Raw genomic sequence first — 6,000 nt, 5'->3', positions numbered from 1 at the left:
AGCCACGCTCGTCATAATAATTAATAAATAGTATTTTAGACCGTACATTAAACAGAATAAATTTTATTTTATATAATTAAAATTTATAATAAATAAATAATGAGATTGATTGGTGTATTAGTTGAAGAAAGAAAATACTCGGTTTAATTTTAACAAAACACAAACTAAAACTAAGGTTAAAACAAGGGAGAGAAATTAGCTTATTTTTTTTATTCACTTCATTTGTGATGATTATTAAATACTATCATTTTTTTCTTTAATGATACTAATATTTTTAACATAACATTTATTTATTATCACAATAAAAATTGGAGATGTAAGATTATTTCAATGATTAAGAGAAAAAAAAAGTTGCACGAATTTGATCATTTTTGCTAACAAAATTACAAAACTTAATGTTTTAACAAATTACAAACTAACACTTTGTTGATAAAATAAAATGATAAAAATTGGTTATCTAAGTCTAAAATATTTTTAAGGGGTGAAATATAATTTTTATGAAAAAATACTTATCTATTATCAATTTTAGTTATAGTTTAATTTATATATATTGTATGCGTTCACGGATAATGAAAATTAGTCATCACTTTCAAAGAATAGGGCTTTTTTCGAATAAGCCAATTCATCTCGGACCCGCAAATTCACTTTTTTTCCTATTTAAAGATCAATCTTTTGTTTTTGTGTTTTCACATAGACAATTCTTTACCGATGAAGAGATCTCAATAGAACTTCTTACTTCCCAAACAAATCTTCCTACACCTATATATAAACATTGATTTTTCAAGAATACGCAAGAAAAACATTTTGAATTGTTGATTCATTGCGATAGGTGGCTTGGAATCAATAGTTTGCAATATTACTTTGTACTAGAGCAAACAAAATGGATTTGTTTTGATGGATCAACCTATTCGACCCACAGTTAGGGTTACACTGGACTAAAAAAGATAGTTTGAATAGAAATAAGTCTTTTTTGGTTGACCCATATAGCCTGACAGATCAAATGGATTCGGGTTGGGCTAGCCTAATTAGTAATATATAATAAATATTAAATAAAATATAATAAATCATTAATGTAATTTTTAATTTTAAATTACAATTTATATTTTTTTAAAAGGACAAAACATATTCATTAAACATAAAATAAATGTCCATAAGAAGTAACAACCCCAAAGCAATATTATTAATTTGGGTATTTATTAAACATAATTTAAATGACTTTACCAATACTAGTTAGTCGAAATAAATACATAATAAATAATTTATTGCCTTTGATTTTTTTTTACCTATAATCAATTTTTTAACCCTTATTATTATTATTTTTAAATTGACTCGAATAGGCTTGGTGGCCAACAGCTTGACATAGAGTTGAGTTGGTCCTAAGAAATTTCAACTTGAAAGAATATAAACCAAGTCTAGACTGTTTTATTTTCACTATTTGGCCCAATGGGCTGGCCAGATCGATCCCAATTCGTCTATTTTATACCAATATGATAATAAGAAGAAAAAGTGAACAAAAAAGTCTTTTAAATTTAAAATTCAGGATCCATGGGCTGACCCTAATTAACAAGGCCCTGTGGATGTTTTCGGCTCTAAAGGCGTTATGATATGGGCCTTTGGTCTTGTGGGCTTTCTTTCCCTTGGCCTGCATGGGCCTTAGCCAGACCATTTTCACGGTTAGTAATACTGGAATCTGCTTTATACTTGACCTATTTATTTTCTTCCTTCTGAAATGGGAAAAAAATTGAAGAAATATTTCTTTCTCACTTTTTCTTTTCTAGTATTTTGTATCCATTTAAATATGTTTTTTTTTATCCTTTTTCGTTTTTATCTTTTATATTTCTTTCTCGCTTTTTTTTTATATTTCTTTTTTTCATATCTTTTTCTTTATGTTCTTATAATAAAGTATAATATTTATGATTAAAAATTATTAGAGCCAGCTTAAGGATAAAGAGTGATTTAGATTCATTTGCACAAAGTCAGCTCAAATATCGTTGATGCAAGAATAAAAAAATATTCATTACTATCATTTTTAATAAACAGTTTAATTGAAAATACTAATAACATAGAGATTTTATATTATCATTTAATTACAAATTAATTACTAGATTTAAACACTCTTCAGCACGATTTGTAAAGTTAAGCCATGTTTAAATTTATGAGAATAAACAAATAGAAAGGCTGGAAAGTGATGTAGAATATAAAAAGAATATAATTTACTCGTGACATTTCCATACAGAAATGCTCATCAAGTGTTTGATCATTTGTCCCTAACGAAAACTGAAGACTCTTCCAAACCTCCTCACATCCCTAAATGACCATAACCAACGCATTCTTAATATGTTGATCATATGAATACTAGCAGTGACAGTGAAACACCACGAAACCAATGTCAGGAACATATTCACGCATAAGCTGCATGGTTCAACACCTTTGTTCCATGTTGGAACTGAAATAAGTTCAATCCATTATCACCAAAGCTAGCCTTCACTCTCACCTTCCCTTCACTGTCAAGTTAATCTTCTTTTCTGCACTTTCTCCAATGGGAAACCTCTTCCATGCTCATTCCCTCTTCCTACAAACTTCCAAGCACAACTCCTTCATGGAGAGAGGATAAAAACTGTTAGTTGTTGGAATGCTATGATTGTTGGTTTGGATGTCCATGGTTACTGTGAGGAAGATCTGCAATTGTTTTCAAAGATGGAAAGCAGGCTTTGTACAGTTAGGCCAAATCGGGGTGACATTCCTTGGTGTTTTGATTGCTTGTAGTCGTAAGGGTTTGGTAGATAAAGCAAGATGGTATTTTGATCATATGGCAAAACAATACAAAATTATGCATGATATCAAACATTATGGTTGCATGGTTGATCTTTTAAGTATGAAATCAGTACAAGTAGTACTAATATCTGCATATCCCAGTTTGTGTGTTATCTATGTAAGATTATGGAATCAAAATATACTTGAGATATTAGAATACCATAACCCCCATCTCTGGGCACACTGGAATACCCATTACAAAAAGTATCTATGGTCTAATCCCTCCCCTATACAAGAATCCAGATTTAATATTATTGGACCAAAAGTAGAGTGACAGCTTTAAGTCATTGTCTAAATATCTATGTCACGTCCAACAGAAGAAAATTGCATCCTCCATCAATTTCTGTCCATTAAAATTGTCATTTGAGAATGCAATTCTATTTCTATGATTCCAAATGCACCACGTGAGGGCAGCCCGCCACATCCACCATCTGTTTTGGACTATTCCTGATGCCTTACAGTATGAATGTCGTAGAAAGTGTTTCCTAGGTGATGCAAGGAACACAGTTACAACCTCTGTCCATGCAAGGCTCTCCCACCATAAAGGCATTATTCTTTGGCAGCCAAAAAATATGTGGGACGCTTCCTCCTCATGACACGAACAAAATGGGCAATGGTAGTCATCTAGCTGCACATTCCTTCTCCTTAGGTTTGCTTTTGTTGGTAGTCTACTCTTAACCAACCTCCAAACAAAGTGTGCTACCTTGCTTAAAATTTTCATTTTCCAAATTAGTTTGAATGCCTTGTCTTCGTTCTCATCCGCCACAACTTCATTAAGCAAATGATATCCCTTTCCCACTGAGTACAACTTCCAAATTTATTTGTCTTGTTGATTAGGCTGAACCCCCAACTCCTTAATATCCTCCATAAAGCTAGCTACTAGTTCCATCTCCCTTTCTGGCATCATTCTCCGCCACACAAAATTCCATTCCCACAATTCCCCCACCTCGAAGCCCATCTACTAAATAGTGTGATGTTGTAGTCAAGATATACAATATAGTCTCTAGTACTTCTCCATCAAAGATAACCTATCCTGCCTCCACCTATCTTCCAAAAAATTTACCTGCGACCTACATCCTATTTTCCACTTCACACCTTCATTAAGCCACCCACCTTTTCCCTCAGAACCGCACACAAAACACAAGTCTCGCCACCATATCAACTCCTTGTGATTCCTCCTTGCCTCATCTAAGTTTTTCCATCCCCTATACTTCAACATCAAAACCTTTGCCCATAAATCGCCAATATGATGAAGCAGGTTCCAACGCCACTTATCGAGTAATGCTTGGTTAAAAGACGCAAAATCCCGCACCCCTAGACCACCTTTCTCCTTAGGGAGACATATTGTCTCCCACTTCACCCACGCCAACTTCTTTTGACCCTCTCCTTCACCCCAAAGAAACTATCGTTGTAGCCATGCCAGCTTATCCACCACCTTCTTAGGTACCCTGAAAAAGGAAAATAAGAAAATAGATATTGAGTTAAGGACTGACTTTATCAAGGTCACCCTTCCCTCAAAAGATAAGTTTCTTTGTTTTCACTTTGAAAGTTTTCTCTCATGCTTAGGAATAATTGGATCATATATCTCATTATGCCTTGGGTTTGCCCCTATGGGGATTCCTAGGTAAGAAAAAGGCAAAGACAAGAGTCTACAATTAAGGCATCCTGTGGTGGACTTGATCATTAATCTGATCTTCCAAATGCCCAAAAACTGCTCTTAGTGAAATTTATTTTCAACCCCAACACCAACTCAAAGCTCCTTAACATTGCTTTGATTGTCTTCACATTGGACATGGTCGCTTCACCAAATAATATTGTGTTGTCAGCCTATTGAAGAATGCTGATTTCCACCCCGTTTTTGCCTACCAGGAAACCTTTGAACAAATTTTTCTTTTGTGCCTCCCGCATCAGACCCATTAGACCTTCAACAAAAATGTTGATAAGAAGGGGGCTAATGGATCCCCCTGCCTAAGTCCTCTTTGAGAAAAGAACTCATCAGTGGGACATCCATTCACCAAGACTAAGACAGAATATTACTTCAGACACCCATCAATCCACATCACCTATTTCTCGCAGAACCCCATCCGCCTCAGTATGTAAATGAGGAAATCCCAGCATACAAAATCCTATGCTTTTTCATACTCGACTTTAAAGACTAAACATCTTTTCATTCCCCTTTTTGCTTCATCAAAAGCCTTATTAGCAATCATTACGTTGTTAAGAGATGTCTCCCATCTATAAAGGCACTATGTCATTCATCAATGATGGTAGCCATGACTTTCTCGAGTCTTCTAGTTAGGAATTTTGGGACAATCTTATAGATACAACCTATCAGAGAAATAGGTCTATACTCATTTAAATTTTGTGAATCTTGTACCTTTGGAATCAAAGCCAATAAGGATGCATTAATGCCTTTCAGAAAGCATCCATTTGCATGAAATTTAACCAAGAAATGCAAAACATCCATTTTCATTACGTCCTAGAATTCCTTAACGAACTTAAATTTAGTCCATCAGGTCTTAGGCTCTTGGAGCTCCCACATTCCCACACAATTGCCCTTACCTCATCCTCCTTAAATCTGGCCACTAATTTTGCATTTGCCTCCTAATTAATGGTCTTGAATTCTACACCATCCAACCTTGGTCTCTCAAATGATGATTCTGCAAATCTTCTTAAAAAGAACTGTTTGACTTCATGCTTTACTCTATTTGGCCCTTCTACCCAACAACCGCCAATAAAAATCCCCCTTAACATGTTTTTGCATTGTTTCTAATTTACAGTCATGTGGTAGAATCTAGAGTTGCAATCCCTCTCTTTTAACCACTTTATTCTTGCTTTTTGGCTTATAATGGATCCTTTTGAGTGCGTTGCCACCCATACTTTCTCCTACAACTCCTTTTTCAGTTGATTTCCACCTCAGTCAGGTCTTTATCCTCCCCTTTCTTTTCCAACTCATTGAGTTTTTCCTTTACCCACTTTAGCTTCTGCTGAATATCCCCAAATTGCTCCCTGTTCCACACCTTTAATCTCTGTTTCAGCAACTTCAATTTTTATTTTAATACAAAACCTCCCCACCCTTGTACTGAGCTCTCTCTCCAACAATTATAAATTGTCTTCCTAAAAGATTTATCTTGAAACCAGCAATCTAGAGTCTTGAAAGGCTTCAGACTCCAGTCAACAATGATT

Source organism: Glycine max, chromosome 11 (assembly GCF_000004515.6).
Source record: "Glycine max cultivar Williams 82 chromosome 11, Glycine_max_v4.0, whole genome shotgun sequence".
In the NCBI taxonomy this organism is placed as follows: domain Eukaryota; kingdom Viridiplantae; phylum Streptophyta; class Magnoliopsida; order Fabales; family Fabaceae; genus Glycine; species Glycine max.
Note: the sequence above shows the minus strand (reverse complement) of the source record.